Source organism: Triturus cristatus, chromosome 10, assembly GCF_964204655.1.
Source record: "Triturus cristatus chromosome 10, aTriCri1.1, whole genome shotgun sequence".
NCBI classification, from domain to species: Eukaryota; Metazoa; Chordata; class Amphibia; order Caudata; family Salamandridae; genus Triturus; species Triturus cristatus.
In genome coordinates, this window is record NC_140593.1 from 456,135,190 (window position 1) to 456,158,879 (window position 23,690).

A 23,690-nucleotide genomic window follows, 5' to 3' on the forward strand; every position below is an offset into this window, starting at 1 on the left:
AATGTTGTATTATCACATTTTCATTCCCTGGGTATTATATCCAAATTTATTTTGGTATAAATGCATCCAGGCCCACCATATACTTGTTGACCTGTGGTAGTGTGATGTTGTATATGACTTGGATAGATTCCCCTATTAGTTTCCCTAATTATAAAAAGTGTTACATCGCTATTAGCTATGTTTTTTCGCAATAGGAAACATTGACTGAAGTTTCTGACCGCATTTTGTGAAAATTACGCAATTACATTACCCTTGAGTTCTGTCCAAATGGACCTTGTGCAAAATTGGCAGCATCGAGGTCATACAGTGTGCAAATATTGCTATATACTCGCTAAAGTGACTTAGTGCTAAAATGTAAACCCTAAGTGCAAACAATTATACAAAAAGTGCTGGTGCTATTGTATTCCTATTAATGGCCACCTGTATTTTAAACCTAATTGTTTTCTTTGAAAAATTATTGTTGTGGCCGATGAGCCGGATAAAGTTGCTATTTCATCCTATCTATATGCAAAACGTGCTAGGAGGGTGTGGATGGAGTTAAAGGAATTGTTCATAGACACATCATAAACATTATAATAGCAGCTGATTCCCTTTTACACTCATAAATACATAAATAAATAAATATTCATATAAATATGTTATAAAACACCTACCATCTAAAATTGAATAAAAATGTGCATGAATAAAATCCTAATGTTATTTTGCAAAATCAATGTGATAATTACGAGATAGTAAATGTTGCACTTGATAACTAATGCATTGCATAATAACCATCCTTAGAATACATATTTTAAGACATACAGCATAGAGTTCTCAATTTCATATATATGTGTGCAGGTCTTCACTAGTGTTGAGGCTCACTGGCTGTTTAGATTAAAATTCTAATATATAGCTTGTTTCTAGGCGTCTCAGCTTGGTTTTCACCTCTTTTTTGAAGCAGTATGGTCTCTATTGCATAGTATTTGAGGTATTTGGGGTCACTATTATGACATTCCTTGAAATTTCTAGCCACCGGGTAGCTGGCATCGTTTTTGGATATGGCTTTTTTGTGCTGTTGTATTCTTTTGTGAACGACAGCTTTGTACTGCCAACATACTTCATTTTACAGCTGCATTCTAGGATATATACTGCATATTCAGATTTGCAGGTTAAGTGCTGTTTAATATCCTGTGTTTTTATATTAAATGCAGTCTGATATGGAGTTGTATTAATGCCATATTGGCAGGCTTTGCAGGTGGAAGACTTAAAGAAGCCTTTCCTGGTGGAGAGCCACATTCCAGCACCTTGATCTTCTGGGATACTTTTTACCAGCATATTTCCCATGCTTACTGTTTTTCTAAAAGTAATGGCCGGGCTTGATGGTAAAAGCCTACCTATTATAGGGTCATCTCTGACAATGGGCCAATTACATATAAATATTGCCCTCAGCTGCCTTAGCTGTCTGGAAAAAGATAAGATAAGCCTGATGGGTTCCAGGTCCTCACTTGCTCCTCCCCTGCCTTTTTCTTGGTTTGACACTATCTTGCAGAAGATCCTCTCTTGCTCGCTCTTTGGATCTAGCTGTTGCTGCATCCACAATCTCGGTCCTATATCCTCTAGCCAAGAATTCGGCTCGACTGTCTGCCTGCTTAAGTATAGTGTCTTCCTCATTGCTACAGATGCGTCTTATACGTAACATTTCCGCATAGGGGATGCTATTTATTAAACGGGGAGGGTGTGCGCTAGACGCATGCAATAATGAATTGCCCACTGTGGCTTTACGAAAAAGGAATGTGGAGAGGCTGGTGTTTTTAGTTTAGACCAGCACATCTAAAAATGTTATTTCATCTTTAGTGATGTTAGAGGTAAAAGTTAAATTGATTTCATTGATGTTGATTAGAGCAATAAATTCCATAGCACTTTGTTTACATCCTTGCCATACTATAAACAGATCCTCTATAAATCTTAGCCAACAGACAACTTTGTTCCGGAAGATATGTTCAAACTGCCTCATGAGGACCAGCTCCTCCCATCAGCCCAAAAACAGACAGGCATAGGTAGGGGAGAAGCTGGCCCCCATTGTCACTACATTTGATGTTTAAATAAAAATAGGTTATTTTCTAAACAAAAGAGCAGCATATTGAGTAGCATTTTGTTGTGCTGAGCATACTTGATAGGCCTATTGGATAGAAAATATTCCACAGCCCTAATGCCATCCTTATTTCTAATGCATGTATACAGTGAGGATACAACTAGGGTTATTAATAGGTAGTTGGGTTCCCATTGTATTGTATTGTATGTCTTTGATTTATTTAAGGAAATCACAAGTGTCCTGAACATAGGATTTTAACTTTACATATTTATATATATATTCATTGAAAAAACCATAGGTTTCAGGGACGTTATAGTTAGTTGGACATATCACTCGTATAAAATCAGAGAAATTCGGCTGTTATAGTTAGTAGATCTAACTATAACTCGTGCCCTCGCAATACACTGCTGATGACATCACATATTACATCACTCATGGCAAGCTCAGTGACATCACTGATGACATCACTGATGACATCTCAAATGACATCACTGATGACATCATCCACATGATCATCTGATGCACCTCCTCATACACTATTAAACCTTTTTTTCTTTCGTACACCCACTCTAAAATACAGACTACTAATATCGAAACCATAGACACACCAATAGCAGTTAGTACATACCCGCTCCGTGATTCATACGTGTACACACACATTTTTTCTGCTTAAGGGAAGTGGCTCTTTTATGTTGATGGTTGTTAATGTTTTAAAAAGGAGCACCAATATGGCGCACTTCAGATTGATAACGGCAGTACAACTGCTGAAACGCGTCTCTTTGGTGTCCCAAGTGTCTGGTGTGAACTGACCTAATAAACAGGTTTTTGAACCCCTGACTTCGAGTGCACATTCCCTTTCTCGTAATTAAGTTTTGGGAGCATTTTTGGATATTTTCAGCGCAGGCAGTGGCACTGTTCTCCGAGCACCACCAGTGATCAGGTAGCATGCCAGCATACCGCAACCCCCCTTTTCTTGTGTGTGTATATATATATATATATATATATATATATATATATATATATATATATATATATCCAACAGAAACGGAGTTCCAGTCGCGCACTCGGACCAAAAACACACCAGGATGCCACAGGAGTATAACAACAAAAGGGGGTTTATTCACAACATAAACCCGCCGTGACGCGTTTCACCCAGAAACGGGCTTGTTCACACAGCGATACTGCAAACAATAGAGCCTTACATATTCTTTTGTGTTTTAGCCATAAACAGTGTAAAAGGACTAACACATCGTATTGTAATTGAATGTCCATTTTCTTGAGCGCCATTTTGTAGTGTGGTACTGCGTCTGATAATCACATAATATTGATCATAGTTCATCACATGCGACTCCTGGCGTTGGTCCATTACATGTTAACACATTAAATAAATTCACATCAATTAATAGTCTGTGTCATCGCGTTGTATTCGCAGAACTGTGCGTAACTTTGTAACCCCTTGTGGGATACTGCAGCAAAACAAACTTACATTAACGAATGTGTTCGTTAATAAAAGATAAATGCGAGCGTAAACAAAATATATCAAATCTAACCCAAATAGTTATTGTGTATTTTGTTTTTGCCCGCAAAGTATCCTGGTATGGGTAGTTAATCTTACCAATAACCACGCTTTCGTATGCGTGATTTGGTTTCACTAAAACCCAAATAGTGGGAAGGTTTTTCATGTGCCCAACCTGAAGATACCAATCAGTTTATATATGAATGTGAATAGAATTCCCTGATAGTGGGTGTTTATCTGAGATGCCTGATATATTGTACCTTGTAAGACACAGTCTGGCTCCATGAAATAAAAGTTGCTGTAACTTTAAAACTTGGGACATAATCTTCAAATTGTGGAAGAGACCTCTTAACTAGCTTTAATGTGTTGCTCGCACCCTGTGTATCATCCTAAATGCTCCTACATATACAACAACCAAAGTGAAAAAAATGATAAATTCAAAATGAAAAAATCTTATCTGCATCTTGGAATGTAGTTGGAAGATGTACGAAGAAAAGGGTAGGGATCCTGTTGCCACTAGCTTGAGACATGATCCCTTCCTTTCCTCCTGTGAGAGAGAAATATAAAAAAGTATAAGTTATTAGATGTAACTTAACAGTAAAAAGAAACCAGATGTTACAAATGGTATTCTAAAATCATGCAGTTAAGAAACAGAAAATAGCAATTAATGTGATTGCAGGTGGATTGCCATTTCCTCATCCAGATTATGTCCATTGGGGGATCTAGTACACATACCAATAATATGTCTCGATTCACGTTGCTTAAGTCTCGAAATACGATTTCCCCCTCTTTTGTTTGGTAAAACCTGTTCTATAACATAGTAGGAGAGTTTAGTACAATCTGAAAAATGGTAACTTTCAAAATGCCGGGCAATGGGGTATTGTTTGTCTAAATTCGTAATTGCCCTCATGTGTTCCATAATACGTTTTTTCGCCATATGTGTTGTGCTACCCACGTACCTTAACTTACATGGGCATTCCAGCACATAGATGACGAACATGCTGTTACATGTTAAAAACTGCTTTATGCTAACCATGGTGTCAGTGCTGGTATTCCAACATTCTTTGACCATCCGGCTATTGCCACAGGCCTTACAATGACTGCATGGGAAGAAACCCTGGAGTTCAATGCCCCTGTTGTTCACATTTGCTGTCACATCACTGTGTATAAGGCGGTCTCCTAGATTGCGTCCTCTCCTGTAGGTTATGCTCGGTCTATCAGGCAAACTCTCTCCTATTACAGGATCACTTTTCAATATATTCCATCATTGTGTGATGGCCTTCCATATTTGATTGCAATTACCATGGTATGTGAGAATCATGCGTGTTTCATTTCATTCTTCATCATTAGCAGTGGGCATCTTTGAAGTATCTCCCAACATGTCGCCTCTGTCAGTGTTTGTTACTTTTTCGATTGCTCTTTTTAGGACCGGGGATGGGTACCCTCTTTCTTTAAATCTTTTGATCATCACTTTCTCTTCATTCTGATAATCATTTGTAGTACTGCAATTCCTTTTAGCTCTGAGCAACTCCCTGTATGGTATACTCCATTTCAAGTTATCCGGGTGGCTGCTCAGAGCATGTAGCAAAGTATTGCATACTGTACTTTTACGATACAGAATGGTCCGGATTTTGTTATCCACTACTTGTACCCTTGTGTCCAAGTATTCTACCTCCCTTCTGCTGATTCTACTAGTTAATGTGAGGTTTCTCTCATTTTTGTTTAAGGTGTCGATGAAGTTACGTAAATCACCTTCTTCTCCCGGCCAAATGACAAAAATGTCATCAATATACCTTAGCCACAACTTGACCTTGGTAAAGGCATTGTGGAAGTGAATATTAATTCTGTTGTCCTCTTCCCACGCTCCCAAAAACAGATTGGCAAAACTGGGCGCAAAGCATGTACCCATCGCGGTCTCGTGTGTTTGTTTGTACATGTTGTCATTGAAAATGAAAAAATTATTGCAAAGGCAAAACCTGATCATGTCCACAATCATGTTTGTATGTCCCAGAAATCTGATGTTCCTACGTTTTAAAAAACGTGCACATGCCTGTATTCCCTGTTCATGGTATATCACTGTGTATAGCGAATTGACGTCTAGGGTCAATAGTATATAGTCACCCCTCCATTCAAAGCTGTCAATTTTGCTAAGGAAGTCCTTAGTGTCTCTTACATATGAAGGCAAGGTGGAAACAAAATCTCTCAAGAAATGATCAACGTATCATGAGATATTTTCAAGAACACCACCTCTCGAAGAGATTATGGGTCTTCCCGGTGAGCTCTCTCTGTTCTTATGTATTTTGGGAAGTAGGTACATAACAGGAAGAATTGGGTAATCTTTTTTAAGGAAACAAAACTCTTCCCATTCTATCAGCCCTTTGTCTTTCCATTCATTCAATTTTTCTCAAATTTTTGGAATGCTGTTGTTATATTCTATTCAAGTTGAATGTGTATATGTGGTGTTGTCATTTAGTTGGCGTATGGCCTCAGCTATATACATTTCTTTCGTTAAAATAACAATATTTCCCCCTTTATCAGCCGGTCTCACCACTATATTCTCAGTTGCAGCTAATTCATTCATAGCCATTCTTTGGGCATTTGTGAGGTTATGTTTAAACTTTCTCATTTTTTTGAACCAATTTTTTTGTCTAAACTTTAGAAAATCATTGCCAACAAGTTCTTGAAAAGTGTCAATGTTGTCATGGTTCATTTTTGGCAGGGAGGTAGACGTAGGCTTAAATTTGCTACATGCTGCTTTATCATATCATATCTCCATCTCGTCAAGAATGAGAAGGGAATCTACGCTCATTAATGTTCCATCTGGATTATTCTGAAGTTCATGGAGAGTGACCATGGCATCAATATCACCAATTGTTAGATCTTCTTCATAGGTAGGACGTTCCAAATGTTGATATTCTCTACTTTTCACTGGTTTCAATTGATGCCACTTTTTCAGTTTTAATTTTCTACAGAACTTGAAGACATCAATCTTACTGTCCACGTAGTTCATTGGAACTACTGGACAGAAAGAGAGTCCCAGACATAAAGTTTGTTTATCTTTATTGCTCAAAGTTTTAGTTGTCAAATTGACAATTGTTTGATTTACCATTTCATCTTCCATCAATAGTTCTTCTTGGAGCGTGTCTGTCTTTTTCCCATATACTCCGCAGCGTTCTCTTTCTTGTTTCCTTTGTTTATTCCTCTTCCGCCTCTTCCTCTGGTACCCCTTCCTCTTCCTCTCCCTCTTTCCCTCGGTATAGGAGAATCCTCTCTCAGATTTGTTCTGGATGCTGACCTCGTTGTCTGTCGGCTCTTTTTCATTAGCCGATATTCGTCTAAAAAAGTCGTTTTGGGACGTGTGGTATTATCCCCTCCTGACTGTGAGCTCTCTGATGACCTTGTTATTTCTGATACATCAGTATTCGTATCACTTGTACTGGTTGATTCATCATCCTGTTGATCCCGTAATTCTCCCGACTTCGTCTTTGTCTGTTTGCTGTTCGTATCATACAAGTGATCGTATTTTTTACTGTGAGTCAGGATCCTACCTGACTCATAGTCACCACAGTCTCTGTGTAGTTTTCGTTGTTTTCTTCTTTTGATGTCATCTTCCATTGATTTTAGATGTTTTTTCATTTTCTCTAGGTATTTCATGATTAATTCTTGATCTGCATGTGTATTGAGACTGTCTCTGATCTGTTCAATTTCTTTCTTAATGCTCTCCCTATCAGACCAGGCATATTTCACCAAAATTTCCAGCATGTTTCTGGAACTGCTTGCGGAATTGGCTGACCAGTCTTCTAACATCTGTGGGTCCGGTGACTCATAGGATGAAGTTAGATAAATCCTTAGACCTCGGGGTACCATTCCCTTGTCAATGTAATCTTGAAGCGACGTGGCTTCCCACCATTTAGATATCTCCAGTTTGTGTAGTTTTTCAAATCTTCTCAACCTGTCCATGACTGTTTTTTCAATCGGTGTCACCATTGGTAAGGAACGTCCTATACCTGGCGCCCTTGCGAAGAGAGTCTGTGCTGCCTCTCTCCTTTCTCTCTCTTCTTCCATGCTTAATCTTAGGAATCTGACAAGATCCCTGTTGAAATACTCTTGGTCCTTGAGTGCTAATTGCTCCCTCTTTCACATGAAGAGTTCCCCTTGCCGCTGGCAGAGACTAGATACTTGAACTGTCTCGTGTATATAGAAATGAACGATAACGTTATCGTTTAAGTAGCTCAGTAGCTCATTAGCAAGGCGACAGTTATTATTACTGCTCACACTTTGTGTAGATGCAGGAATACACATAAGCGTTCAACCTCAACTTGAGTATACACGTATTTCTGTCCAGAGCCCATTCACACCCTCCTAAAAGGACGAAAGTTCTTCTTACCTGCACGGTGTATCCCTCCCTGGGATAACATGCGGTCAGTCCGTTTGTGGTGCGGGCTTCTTCTTGATAGTGTTTCTTCCTCCTCAGATCAGCGGCGAACTTTTCATTTCCATATAATCCAAATAGCTCCTTCTGAAGTTCAAGCCCTACGAGGGTGGCGCGAAGCCGGTGGAGGAAACCGGTAAATAATATCCAACAGAAGCGGAGTTCCAGTCGCGCACTCGGACCAAAAACACACCAGGATGCCACAGGAGTATAACAACAAAAGGGGGTTTATTCACAACATAAACCCGCCGTGACGCGTTTCACCCAGAAATGGGCTTGTTCACACAGCGATACTGCAAACAATAAAGCCTTACATACTCTTCCGTGTTTTAGCCATAAACAGTGCAAATGGACTATCACATCGTATTGTAATTGAATCTCCATTTTCTTGAACGCCATTTTGTAGTGTGGTGCTGCGTCTGATAATCACATAATATTGATCATAGTTCATCACATGCGGCTCCTGGCGTTGGTCCGTTACATGTTAACACATTAAATAAATTCACATCAATTAATAGTCTGTGTCATCGCGTTCTATTAGCAGAACTGTGTGTAACTTTGTAACCCCTTGTGGGCCTCAAGTTTTCTGTTACACTTGGTGGTGTTTTGATGGGCTGCTCCATGCCCATTGTGTTGAGGCCGCCCTGAAGGGTTGGGGTCTCCGGATTTGGAGAATGCTGTGTGGATATTTAACGAGGAGCAGGACCCACTCACGTGCCCAGCCTACTCAGGAATGCCAATGGGGCGAAAAAATGAGCGCGTGTGGAAGGGATTCAGGACGGATTACATCCCGTTCTGATCATGCTGGTCAAACGGTGCCTTTTTTCAGCTTGGTTGGAGTAACGCAGCATTGTGCAGGAGAAACCAACTCACCTGACTGTGTAATTACAAGATTCCACACCAACATCAGTGCGACTGCCATTATGAAAAATAACGTTGAATTTTGGTGAGCATTAACGAGGACTTCCAGAACGTACTTTTTAATGTATTTTGCAGTGCACTATGGGATTTGTATTTTTTAATTCCCAGTCACGTGACCCAAGAACTTTAAAGCACGCACAAGCGCACTTGGCAATTAGATCGTCTGACTTCCACCTGTGAGCAAGGCCAATTTGTGGTTGAAACGTTAGGTAAATGGAAGTATGCTGTTCTGCGAGATGCTGAATAAAAGCCTCATTGCCAGTAATGGGCCTCAAGTTTTCTGTTACACTTGGTGGTGTTTTGATGGGCTGCTCCATGCCCATTGTGTTGAGGCCGCCCTGAAGGGTCGGGGGCTCCGGATTTGGAGAATGCTGTGTGGATATTTAACGAGGAGCAGGACCCACTCACGTGCCCAGCCTACTCAGGAATGCCAATGGGGCGAAAAAATGAGCGCGTGTGGAAGGGATTCAGGACGGATTACATCCCGTTCTGATCGTGCTGGTCAAACGGTGCCTTTTTTCAGCTTGGTTGGAGTAACGCAGCATTGTGCAGGAGAAACCAACTCACCTGACTGTGAAATTACAAGATTCCACACCAACATCAGTGCGACTGCCATTATGAAAAATAACGTTGAATTTTGGTGAGCATTAACGATGACTTCCAGAACGTACTTTTTAATGTATTTTGCAGTGCACTATGGGATTTGTATTTTTTAATACCCAGTCACGTGACCCAAGAACTTTAAAGCACGCGCGAGCGCACTTGGCAATTAGATCGTCTGACTTCCACCTGTGAGCAAGGCCAATTTGTGGTTGAAACGTTAGGTAAATGGAAGTATGCTGTGCTGCGAGATGCTGAATAAAAGCCTCATTGCCAGTAATGGGCCTCAAGTTTTCTGTGACACTTGGTGGTGTTTTGATGGGCTGCTCCATGCCCATTGTGTTGAGGCCACCCTGAAGGGTTGGGGGCTCTGGATTTGGACAAATGCTGTGTGGATATATATATATATATATATATATTACCTACTGGCGGTCGCCAGTAGGTAGTTATAGTTAGGACCCTGTTTCCATAGGAAAACCGCAACATTCTATTTGGAATAACTTTGGCGCCGGTCGACGAATCCTCACGAAATTTTCAAAACTAATGGGGCGCTATGCTCCGCTCCTACCTTGAAAGTCTCGGGGGGATTCGTCAAGCGGGGGCTGAGAAAAAAGGGGGGTCCCAAAATGCGTTTTTCCCATGCATTTTTCCATAGGACCTTTAGACACAGCTACAGCCCGAACGGCTGAACAGAGTTACTTGAAATTTGGCAGAGAGGTAGTCTACAGGTCAACGAAGTGCTTTTTGTAGGTCTGGTGTAAATCTGTTCAGTAGTTCCTGAGAAAATAGCATTTAAATCAATATATATATCTGTGGCAGCTTACGGTGCGCTTACCGTGCGCTTACGGTAAGCTTACCGTACGCGTACGGTGCCGTGCGCGAGCGCGATTCTGATTGGCTGATAGATCTTAGTAAACATTCGAATCGGTCGAAACCAGGAAGCGGCGGCCGCCATTTTCTCTCTCGCACTCTGAGGGGGGGAGGAAAAACAAAGGTTAAAAACATGTTAACGGACTGTTTAGACAGCTCCTAACCACCTAGCCTTGATTAAGGTGTCACAAAAGAACCCCCCAGGCAAAAAATTCAATTTAATAATTTTTCCAAAAATCGCCGATTACGCTTACCGTACGCGTACGGTAACAATTAATTAAAAACACAAAATAATCCACACTTTCCCCATCCCGTGTGCAAAAGGTGCCCGCAGAGCACCTTTTGAGCATGGCATATGTAATCAAAGTGCATTTAATAGATTACCTTTCACAACGCAGCGCATAATATGTCCTCCATGTGCGGACGGTGCGCGAAGCGCATCGTGCGTACATGGCCCATCCAGCGTAACGTGCACGGCACTAACTGCGTAAAGTGGGCGCACGGTGCGCGAAGCGCACCGCGTGCTCACTGTGCGCGCACGGTGCGCTAAGCGCACCGTGCGCGCACGGAACGAACTGCGTTAAGTGGGCGCGCACGCCACGAATGGCGTAAAGTAACGTAGCATTTAAAAAAACGTACAAATTCACAGAAAAAACCATAGGTTTCACACACGTTATAGTTAAGAATTAGCATTTAAAAAACCTTGGAAATTCACTGAAAAAAACATAGGTTTCACACATGTTATAGTTAGCTGGACATTTTACTCATAAAAAACCAATGAAATTCCCCCGTTATAGTTAGTGCAGGCAACTATAACTCACGCGACCGCAATCCTCTGCTGATGACATATGTGTCTTTATGAAAAAAAAATATTTGTAATATATGTATAGCTAAAATTTAATGGAAGAAGACATGGGCAAATAAGTGTCTAAATACAGTATTAGCATCAGCAGAGGATTGCGGTCGCGTGAGTTATAGTTGCCTGCACTAACTATAACGGGGGAATTTCATTGGTTTTTTATGAGTAAAATGTCCAGCTAACTATAACATGTGTGAAACCTATGGTTTTTTCAGTGAATATATATATATATATATATATATACACTTGAAATTCCTTCCACCACCTTCTCAGTCTCCCGAAAGCTTCGGCGAAGGATCACAGCACCACAACCGGCAATTGAATCGAAAGTGCTTTATTCCACACAAGGTGTCATAGACGGTAAGGACGGTCAACGCGTTTCCGCTCCCAGCCTTCCACTGGACCATAGAGTCCTGGAGCCTAGAATGTCATTTTTAAAGTGCTAGTGAAAATACCCATTTAAAAGACAGTGAAAACAGACTAGACATAAGGTGCATCATTTCATTCAAAGTTAACATTTTTTTGTTTTGATATTGATCCATTATTTTTGAGTTAGGGCAGCATAGTAAACATAGTAAATTACTAATGAAGCTTTTTTGGGAGTGATGATTGTTTTTATAGGGAATGATGGCAAACCCATAGTTATATATCGCAATGTGGGAATTATAATCACAATTGTGCAATATATTTTCAACAGCATTCTTTTCCTTCCTTCGCTGTTTGAACCTTTGCAAAGGTACAGATCTATATATACACATATGTGTGTAAAGTACAACTCATATATATATATGTGTATATATGTATGTGTTGGAGACCCTTATTCCCAATGACGTCAATTATCTATACTTTTATCCCCTTAAGGAAAACAGCCATTATGTGAATCTCCTGATTCCAGTTCTCCATTATGTATGTGTATACAGCTGTCTTAATTGATCGTAAAGTACATAATCAATGTCTAAAGTTTTAGATAAATGTTGGTTTTTAAAGAGTCAATATATTCGTGCCAAAGAGATGCATTTATTTAAGGTTCAAAAATCTATAAATTTAGTCCATACTGAGAACCCATTATTTCTCTTGATCTCTCTCCCATCAGTTCCAAATATGTCAGAGGGCAAGTTTTAAATAGCAGTTAAAATGTTTTTCTGACTTCATGTTAAATTTGGATTCCCGTGTTAGAAGATATCATTTCATTGGGAATTCTATCAATCATAAATGTACGTGCAATTCAGCATCAAGATTATGTCCTAGCGGATTCTCTGTACCAATGGCTAAGATTGTTCTGGACTCAGTTCTTCGTAGATCAAGGATTCTGTTACTTCCTCTTTCTTTTTGTTTTACGATCTTAATTCCTGAGTACTTTAGCTGCTTGCAGTCACTATAGTGAAATTCATGAAAATGTTTTGCCATTGGATATGTAAAATCTTTATTTTTTATAGCAAGTAGATGTTGTAAAATTCGTAGTTTAAGTTTGTTGATGGTACTTCCTACGTATAAAGTTTTACACGGGCATTCCAGCAGATAAATAAAAAAATTTGATTTGCATGTTATATGATCCATGATTTTTTCAGTGTGACAATTTTGAAGCTGATATGTGGTCATGTTTTGGCCGTGATCACAGGCTTTACACTTTGAACATTTCCAGAATCCTGGAGTATTGCGCCAAGTTGAAATTGCCTCTTTTTTGGACTCGAAGTGACTCTGTGTTAGTATGTCACCCAAAGAAGCTGTTTTTCTATATGTTATTTTTGGTAAGGGAGACAATACACTCTGGACGGTCTCATCTAACATCAGAATGCCCCAATGCTTTCGAATAATCCTTTTAACGTTGTTACTCTGATTGTTGAAGTCAATGATTAATCTGATCATCGTTTCATCCATTTTACTACTTTTTCCTTGATTCTCTTGGTTGGTTTGTAAGAGATCAGATCTTATTTTGGTGGGGTGACTCTATTTTGTGCAGTGGTTATTACCTCCAAAGGATATCCTCATTGCAAAAAACGTTCACTCATTTCTTTTATTTGTGAATTCAAATCAGAGATGTCAGAACAGTTTCTTTTTGCCCGCAACATTTCCCCGTAGGGGATGCTCCATTTTAGATTTTTTGGATGCCCACTATTCGCATGTAAAATGCTATTGCTAGCAGTTGACTTTCTGTGCATTTTAGTGCAATTTTTTTTGCCTTGAATAAAAACCTCTACATCCAAAAAGACGATATTTGTTGCACTTATAGTGAAAGTGAAGGTCAAATTATACTTGTTGGTGTTGAGAGAATGTAGGAAGTTCTGAAGGTCATCGTTATTGCCTTCCCAAACATTAAAAAGGTATATATATATATATATATATATATATATATATATATATATATATATATATATATATATATATATATATATATATATATATATATATATATATGTATATATATATATATATATATATATATATATATATATGCTCTTATAATTGCCCCTTCTTTTTGCTTAATTTATGCTGTGGCTTATAACTGCTCAATTTATTGCTCAATTATCTCGTGTGCTTATAAGTGCTCCTTTCCTTTCAGGAGGTATGCCTTATTGTATTCATTTAGCTTTGTGTGATAAACTCTATATTAGTAGTGTTATATTAAAGATGTCTCGATTTCCTCCTTCATTGTATTCTTGCTCCGCTATCTGTTATTGATCCATTTCCACGGATATAGGACAATTTTTTTTAATCACACTATCTACTGCAGTGTAATATAAAGAACATCTTTATCATGTCCAAAGAGTTCAAAAAAAGTATGTTTCTAGAAAGGGCAGCCAGTCCTACCCACATCTGTTTTCCTGACACATAAATGAACAGCAGCTGCTCTACTTTGCTGTTCAAAGATTAAATGCCAGAACATGAAGGACTCCACAAAAAATTCAACATAATTACCATGATGCAAATCAAATGTCACAACCTTTATGTCAGTCATGAACTTCGGCTGATGGCAAATAGTGTCACTGCTTCAAAATGGCAGGGAGAAAGTGCTTGCTCTTGAAAGCTCTGCATGTTGTGACACTTGTTCAATCTTGACAGAATCTTTACATGTGTAAACCCTGCTGCTAACATTTTCAATAGGTCAGTCAAGGCGTTCCTTTGAGATTCAGTGTTTTGCTACCTAGGTAAACTCATAGCTTCAGCACCATCAGCCTGGGCCTTTTGAGCTTTTATTTTGAGGTGTCTGGTATCAAGAGAACCCTTGTCCTGAGAAGAATACATGTAAACTTGTGAGACAATGAAGGGACATGTAAAAGAGTTTTCTGTAAACTATTGTAACCTTCTCCTTCCACCTCCACTTTAAAATACCTTACCTGCCTCCAAAGTGTGTGTCACAATACAAAACGGTAGTAGTGACTCACAAGATTGCACTTCCTATTATAAGAACACATTTAAGTGGGTTATAAAACATGTAGTTAGTAATAAGTAAAAAAGCATGGTGCTATTTGATATCAGACACCCTACTACCATTGTTGTCAGAAAGGGCGATGGACCAAGAAGGCCACCGCTCATTACATATGCAAGAGATATCACATCCCTGTGTAAGTAGTCCAGTAATTAAATTTACTCAATTTTATCGAATCACAATAAATTCAATTCAAGTCCTGTTAATCTTCAGTAATAAAGTGACATCAAAAGGCACAGCAAACACGTTTCATCACCCATGTGACTTCTACAAGGCTGCAAAAATTATATAATACAATAAAAGGCAGTCGAAACCTTCATATTCCTGTGTTCAAAATCTATGTCAGCAGGCAGGGGCAGGGACTGACATGATTAGTAAAGAAAGTAAAGGTTCAAGATGTCCTAGTAGAACACCCTTTAGGTAAGGCAACCTACTATGTGATTGTGTTATATAGAGAAAGTAATGAAGATTGGAAAGAATGAGGATTTAATAAAGCATTCCTGTGTACAGCAAACCTGTAGGGCACAGTACATTTGTGAAGATGTCGGTGTGTAGGACACCCAATCTCCCAAATATCAACATGCGGAATCAAATTCAAGAAAAGCTCAAAACTCTTAATGTGGTAGATACCATCAAAATTCTGCAAAGCTATTAAAAGTCTATTTGAATAGATGTTATGGGTTGTCGCATAGCCTGAAAATCATATCATGGAATATAAATGGGCTAGGAGGTCAGACAAAAGTAGAAAGTATAAAATAACTAGCTCAGTGCGCAGAAATGATCTGTTTACAGGAAACCTGGCTATACGACAAAAAACACATAATCAAAGGCTTTGCCCAACTCCACAGACCAGCTAACAAAAAAATGTTTGGTAGACCCTCGGGAGGGATTATGACACTCACATCGACTGGGATTGCAAAAAAAGTGATGTCAATTAACGTAACATTAAATGGTTGTTTGTTTGTAAGGTAACTCGTTTGGTTATGGATAGGAAATGTGAAAACTTAGTACTTGTGAATGTTTAAATTCAATTGGGTTCTAACGAGGAGTATGGGGTGGAGATGGGGCATTTGGACGAATTGTGTGAAAAGTATGGGAATGATTTGATCATTGTAATGGGAGATCTCAACCACAAATTGAACCCAAAAAAACTAGACCCCTGGTTTAAAGAAATACTGTGCTCATATATTATATAGTGCCTGCAGACTTCCCTATACTACTACCCAAGATCTAACTCTAGGGAAGTATCTGGGGGTCAAATGGGTTGTTTAGTTTAACTGATAGGGTGGAAACTGATCGACCAGCAAATCAAACCTTCAAAAGGCTCTCAATACTGCCCCATTGATTATGTATTTATTCACACATGGAACTTCGCAAGAGCAAATGGGTTTCGGGTAAACCCTGGAGAAGGTAGCGATCACAATCCCCTTTATTTTGCTTTACTTAGGGGGCCATTGAGCCATCGTGAAACAGTACTGACCCAACAATTGGAGTAATAAATGCCTAACAACAAGACTAACTGATAAATATGTAGAAAAATTGACCAACTTCCAACAGAAATTAAATACGGTAATTGCAATGGGGCAGAAAGTGACCTAAAAAATAAGAAAGCAGGCCATACTGACAAGCAATTAGCACAAGAAAGAGGATCGAGGTGGTTCAATTTAGAATGTATGAACAAAAAAGACTAATAAGGAGAGAAGAGAGATGGATAAGAGTAAGATAGGCCCAGAGCAGGTTGTTAAAGCTGACTAAACTGAAAAAGGAATTTAAAATGCTAGTCAGGAACCAGAAGAGGATCTTTACAGAGAAATGCTGGGAAAAACTGCTGGAAACAATTGAAACAAAAAATGTACGACAGTTTTGGAAGCTGATCTAGGAAGCCTCGGGTCGTAGTCGAAGTAGCAACATGGGAAGAGTGCCTAGGCAAACTGTATGGGACTAGGGAAGCGATTGTAGGAAGTAAGAAAATACACTGGGGAGAGGATGTCAAAGTTCTAAAAACTCTGTTTACAGTAGAAAACGTGAAGAGCATCATAAAAAAGCTAACATTAACCCGTGCAGCAGCTTCTGACAACCTCCCCGCTAATATAATAAAGACTCAGTTAAATTGGTGGGCTGAATTCCTATCTTATATGTTTTCAGCTATAATAGACTCTGGTCACATCCCTAAAACTTGTTGGGGAGCAGTAATTAGACCAATACATAAAAAGGGAGCTAGGAAAGCCCCAAAGAACTGGAGATTGATCAATCTGTTGGATATTTGTGAGAAAGTCTTTGCCAAAATAATCCAGGGTAGATTGAAGGACATGGCGGAACGGCAGTCCATAGTGCGGGAGGAACAAGGATGGTTAAAGGAAGGACACTCTACAATTGACCACTGCTTTGCTCTATGGGCGGTGGCGCGGAGGTCTATGGAGCAAAGAGGGAAGTTGTGCTGCTGCTTTGTAGACTTCTGCGCAGAATTTGACCTGGTGGACAGGAGATGTCTTTGGGACACCCTGACAAAATACGGTATCCCAGCAGGGCTCCTGGTTGTAATTCAAGAGCTACACAGTGAGAACTGGGCCAAGTTATTAAGGATACAGCAGGGTCCTTGACTCCGAAAATAGTGCTCAATAATGGTCTAAGACAGGGCTCTGTACTGGCCCCCCTATTGTTCGCTATATTTTTAGCAGATTTGCCAATTATCTTTAAGCTAGCCGAAAAATGAATGGAAAACAATTAGCCTGTTTACTTTATGCTGACGACTTAGTAATCCTTGACCAGACTGAGATAGGGTACAGAGGAAGTTAAATGCATCTAGCAAATATCATGGGGCAAAACATTTAACTGTAAATATGGATAAAACCAAGATTGTGTGTTTTGGGAGAGAGATCAGAGGTTTAATTGATATCTGGGCCCAACCGAATTGGAAATTGTGAATGAATATAAATATCTTGGTGTCTGGTTTGATAAGTCGTTAAAGTGGCACACGCACTTGGAGGCAAAATATACATGAGGGTCCCTGACTATATAATAAATTAGGGGGGAACTAGGGAGAGAAACAACAGTAAACACTAATATACCCCTTATCTAGTTATTTATACCGTTCTGTAATGAATCAAGAATAAGCAATGCCCCACAGAAATATGGTTTACTTAATTTATTATCAAACATATATTTTTGTCTTTTTTGTAAATACTCAGTCGGAGTGTCAATTAATTGGTGCATTCCAAGGGATTCTGTTATCTCAAAAAATGTGTCCACTCCCGGCTCATTACTGCATTCTAGTTTGAGGTTAAAGTCTCCTAGGAGGGTGAAATTAGCATACCTGAGCAGGAAATGGCTTAAGGTTTCTCCTAGTGAATCTAGGAAAGTAGCACTAGGACCGGGTGGACGGTAAATTAGGGCTCCTGTAAAAGAGAAGGAAGCATTGATTGTGAAGCAGAACCCAAGGGTTTCTGCTCCCTTAAGTGAATTAAGTTCAAAGTTTGTGCACTGTAGTGAATCACGTTAAATAATGGCCAGCCCCCCTTCTTTGGATTCGCCTTTGTCTTTCCTACAAATCGTTCAGTTGGGGGGAGGGCTGCCGCAATGTCCAGATTACACTATTCCTTTAGCCAGGTTTCAGTGACAAAGAGGAAGTCAAGCTGGTGCTCGGTAATCAATTCTCTGATATCATGGGAGTGTTTACATAGTGAGCGTGCATTAATTAGTCCCCCTTTTAGTTAAGAGCTGCTGAGTGTTAAAGCTTTCCTACCCGTGGTTTTAGGGCATATGTCTGTAAAGGTGAACTCTGATCTACACTTATCTGGTGGTAGTTGGCAATCACAATTTACCCTTGTGTCTAGACTTTTTAACAATATTGATGAGAATACAGTACCTGGGTAAGTTTGGGCAGCATGACTGGCATTGGCCACGTTCCGGACGTGGACGAGCACAGACAGGCTTGCCTTTGGTGCGCTGGCGGCGCGCTGGCAACGCCCTCTGCGCGCATCCGCGTTGTCAGGCTCATTAAATAGTATGGCCTACCAACCACTTGAGCTAAAACTGGCTAAAACGGCGCGTACATACGGGGGTAGGGGTATGGCGCGTACATACGGGGGGCTGGGGATACGGCGCGTGCATACAGGGGTGGGGGTACGGTGCGTACATACGGGGGGCTGGGGGTACGGCACGTACATACGGGGGGCTGGGGGTACGGTGCGTACATACGGGGTGGGGGTATGGCACGTACATACGGGGGGCTGGGGGTACGGCGCGTACATACGGGGGTGGGGGTATGGCGTGTGCATACGGGGGGCTGGGGGTATGGCGCGTACATACGGGGGGCTGGGGTACGGTCCTGGGGTACGGGGCGTACAGGTGCGGGGCTGTGCTACGGTGTTGGGGTACGGTGCAGAGGGGGGGTACGGTGCTGACATATGGGGGTACGGTGCTGACATGTGCAGGGTGAGGGTGGGCTGTACGACTCGTATTCGGGCACAAGTTTACCTGTGTACATGTGTGCTACAGCGTTCGCTCCGTACGGGGCCTTTTACATGCGGTTGTGTATTCGGACGGGCGGTACGGATCGTACTTGCGTGCTCGGACTTCTGTTTTACAATTTGCACGTAAAAATGTTCGGCTCCCTATCGGACACTTTTCCCGACGCTATTCGGACGTAAAAATGCACGGCTCCCTCTCGGACCATTTTCCCGAAGCAATTCGTATGTAGTTTTCACGTACGAATCGTACTTCGCAGTTTGTACGGTACTTGTACGATTCGTACGTGAAAATATACGGATACGAGTCGTACGCAAATTTTTTTACCCGGATCGGAATCGCCACCTTACTGTTCAAATTGAATTCCCCCACTGTTTAAAATACTTTAAAATCACAAAAAGCAAGTCACAAAAAGCAAATCAGGTAATTACGAGCACTTGGCGTGCAGTCATCCAATAAAAGCGAGGAAAAGGTGAACCTGTCAGCCTTTCCCAACTAGGTACAGGAGAGGCCATAAAAGTGTCACAATGGTGTAAGAATGAGATTCTGCATAGTGACCTAAAATGGGCCAAAGAGGCCAGAAAGAATTGTATATTGTCTGCAGAAAATTTAATGTAGAAATTGATCAGCAGACGCTATAAATGGAAGTTACAAAGAGTGAACTCAGAACTCTAGGAAAGGAACTGTCTAGGATGGAAGACATGGAGTATCTGAGAAAGAAAGAGTCAGTCAAATTTATGTTAAATATTTGAGTGAAAGAAATCTGGTATCCATATTTAGACACTCTACCTATCAATGGCTTAGATCAGAAGTACTAAGATTGAGGATTGGTGGCAAACCCGGTATGATTAATGGGAGAATAAAAACAGAAATGATGCAACCCGCGGTAAATGTACATGTAGGCTGGGCACAAAATGAGATAGTTTATACATCTTAGTGGACTGCCAAGATGTGCTAGCTCTATGGAAACAGTTCTTACACCCTATCTTTTTAAAATACGGTACCGTCTTGCAGACTCAAGCTATCTAACTTCTTACGGATATGCCAAACCTTGAAAGGACAATAGCTATTACGAAATATAGGAAGGCAGTAAAAAGATTTTTGATGGAAAAGAAAATGGATGATTGAAAGTCACGATGGAAGCTATGATGGTTATAGTTTTCTAGAAAAGTTTTACTTGATATATATCTTTTTAGGAATATTTTGTATGATAGGAATATTCATTGTTTAAGTTATCTATGTCTACATACTGGCCTGTTGTGACCTATATATTGAATAGAATGTAAAATTGGAAGAAAGTACATGAAAATTGGAATGTTTTTATGATATTTTTAAAAAGGGTGATATTTTTTATTTTGTTTAAAGGCCAATGGTCTAACTAAACGTTACCTTAACTGACTGAGATCTTGTCTTCAAAGGACTGTCTGGGAAAAGAAACAAAAATTACCATTGGCTATGTATAAGTGATTGTAGTATATAAGTTCAAAGACTATCTCTGTAAGGGAGGAAACCAACCTGGCTTGTTTTTGGTGTCACCTGTGTGAGAAACTGGTCCAGCAGACTAACTTCTTATTGTTTGGCTGGTATGTCTCTGAGTTGGTCCGATAGGTCTACATGGAGAAAAAGGTGGACCTACTAATTTCATAAATATAAGTAATCTCAGCAAGTTTCATAGCTGCCTGTTGAAAATGAACACAAGGATGTTTTACCCACCTCAGAGGCCAATGTGCTCATTTTTAACTAACAAGTGGAAGGTGTTCAAAGTGTTTCTATGGTCCTATTAGATTAATGGTCAGGAGCACCCATTTAAATGTTTGGCTGTAATGAGAAAAGCAAAACCAAAGGAAATGATGGACGGAGTGTTGAACATTGCAAGCACTCACCCCCAGTCAACTGATCTGGGTTTAATCCACCACCGTTCTTTAGCCCACTCTGCCACCCCAGTTCAGACATGGCCATATGCAAATCAGTCTGACCCTGTGCCTCATGGGAACAGTCCAGCCCGAACTGCCAAGCCATGTCTTCCCTGGACCGGAAACAAGCTTCCTAGGACCGGTTTCTGGCATTTCAGCCGTCTTCAGCCAGGCTTGCTTGAATCCAGTGGCAAAGTGAGCAAGGGACTCACGTCTGAGCATACCCTGCCAACTTATGGCGAACAAAGCAAAACCAAAGGAAATGATGGACGGAGTGTTGAACATTGCAAGCACTCACCCCCAGTCAACTGATCTGGGTTTAATCCACCACCGTTCTTTAGCCCACTCTGCCACCCCAGTTCAGACATGGCCATATGCAAATCAGTCTGACCCTGTGCCTCATGGGAACAGTCCAGCCCGAACTGCCAAGCCATGTCTTCCCTGGACCGGAAACAAGCTTCCTAGGACCGGTTTCTGGCATTTCAGCCGTCTTCAGCCAGGCTTGCTTGAATCCAGTGGCAAAGTGAGCAAGGGACTCACGTCTGAGCATACCCTGCCAACTTAAGGCGAACAAAGCAAAACCAAAGGAAATGATGGACGGAGTGTTGAACATTGCAAGCACTCACCCCCAGTCCACTGATCTGGGTTTAATCCACCACCGTTCTTTAGCCCACTCTGCCACCCCAGTTCAGACATGGCCATATGCAAATCAGTCTGACCCTGTGCCTCATGGGAACAGTCCAGCCCGAACTGCCAAGCCATGTCTTCCCTGGACCGGAAACAAGCTTCCTAGGACCGGTTTCTGGCATTTCAGCCGTCTTCAGCCAGGCTTGCTTGAATCCAGTGGCAAAGTGAGCAAGGGACTCACGTCTGAGCATACCCTGCCAACTTATGGCGAACGAATCAAAACCAAAGGAAATGATGGACGGAGTGTTGAACATTGCAAGCACTCACCCCCAGTCAACTGATCTGGGTTTAATCCACCACCGTTCTTTAGCCCACTCTGCCACCCCAGTTCAGACATGGCCATATGCAAATCAGTCTGACCCTGTGCATCATGGGAACAGTCCAGCCCGAACTGCCAAGCCATGTCTTCCCTGGACCGGAAACAAGCTTCCTAGGACCGGTTTCTGGCATTTCAGCCGTCTTCAGCCAGGCTTGCTTGAATCCAGTGGCAAAGTGAGCAAGGGACTCACGTCTGAGCAGATCCCAGATCCCAGATCCCAGATTACAAAATGAGTAACAAAACAACTGTTCTTATCCACAACGAAGTTCATCTACAAGTAATCGCGTAAAATCCTATTTGATGAGAATCAAAAGAGTGGATAGCCATAAACAGTCTGGGGTGGTCAAAACCATTGAAGAAAATGGAGGGGGAATCGGAAGTACCTGTAATATGCAAAGATCAATATAGTAGTGTAAGCAGCAAAGCATCTGAGGAAATATATCTGTGCCATTGTACTAGTTGGTTGGCAGCTATGATTATAGTGTCTCGCATCAGTGCAAGGAAATCCAGATATCTGTTGAGATGTCATCAGTGATGTCACATGTGATGTCATCAGTGATGTCACTGACAATGTTGTGAGTGATGTAGTATGTGTACATAAGCAGTCCATTGCGGGGGCATGAGTTATAGTTAGCGCAGATAACTATAACTGCTGAATTTAAATCATTTTGTACAAGTGAAATCTGAGCCTAACTCCAACCTCCCTGTAAACTTTGTTTTTTTCAGTGAATATAGATATAAATATATAACATATATACACGATAAAACCATAAAAAATATAAAACATTGAACAAGAAAAATAATATCAGTTAATGTAGGCAAAAATAAAGTACAAAAAATTGAAAAGTCCAAAAAACACATTCCAAAAAATACCATAAAATATACTATAAATATTGTAAAACTGTAAAAATAAAAACAAATAATATAAAATGTAAACAAATATAGCAAATAATGCTATAAACTCTATTTAACCAACATTATTAAAACTATTGGAGTCTAGGAATATTACATTTAATATTCCCATTCTTGTTTATGCAACAGTAGGTAAACCGTTGAATTATGGAGCGGTACAATATACTATTCCCACTTCAATCAGGGCAACAGTGGGGGCAAGTGATGGACTTCAGAGGGGTGACATTTACTATTCCCACTCCAATCTGTGCAACATAGGAAAGAGTTGGACTTTGGAGGGGTGAAATGTATTATTCCCACTCCAAACAACACAACAGTAGGTAAAGAATTGAACTTTGGAGGGGTTAAACTTGCCTGGTTCTGCACTCAGTGGTCATAGCAGATGGCTAAATGTCATGCTCAGCTCAGTTGGGGTAACAAGGCCTCAGCGCAGGACCTGGCCAAGCCCAAACATTACTGCATTCTTTCAAAAGCCAAGCACATAAAATTCGTTGGGACTACGTCTGCAGACAGGCTATGGCTGTAGGCTTGTAGTGTGACTAAAGCCTGTGCACATAGCCAAAGGCAGAGTGCTGTTAATTTCGTTTGGAAAGGGGTTGACAAATGGTCTGATTCTAGGCCATTCCCAGCAACATCAGCCTCCTCAGCTGATTTGGGTGAGATGGAGGCTGGAGCTGGGCCAGTCTGAGGTCTGGC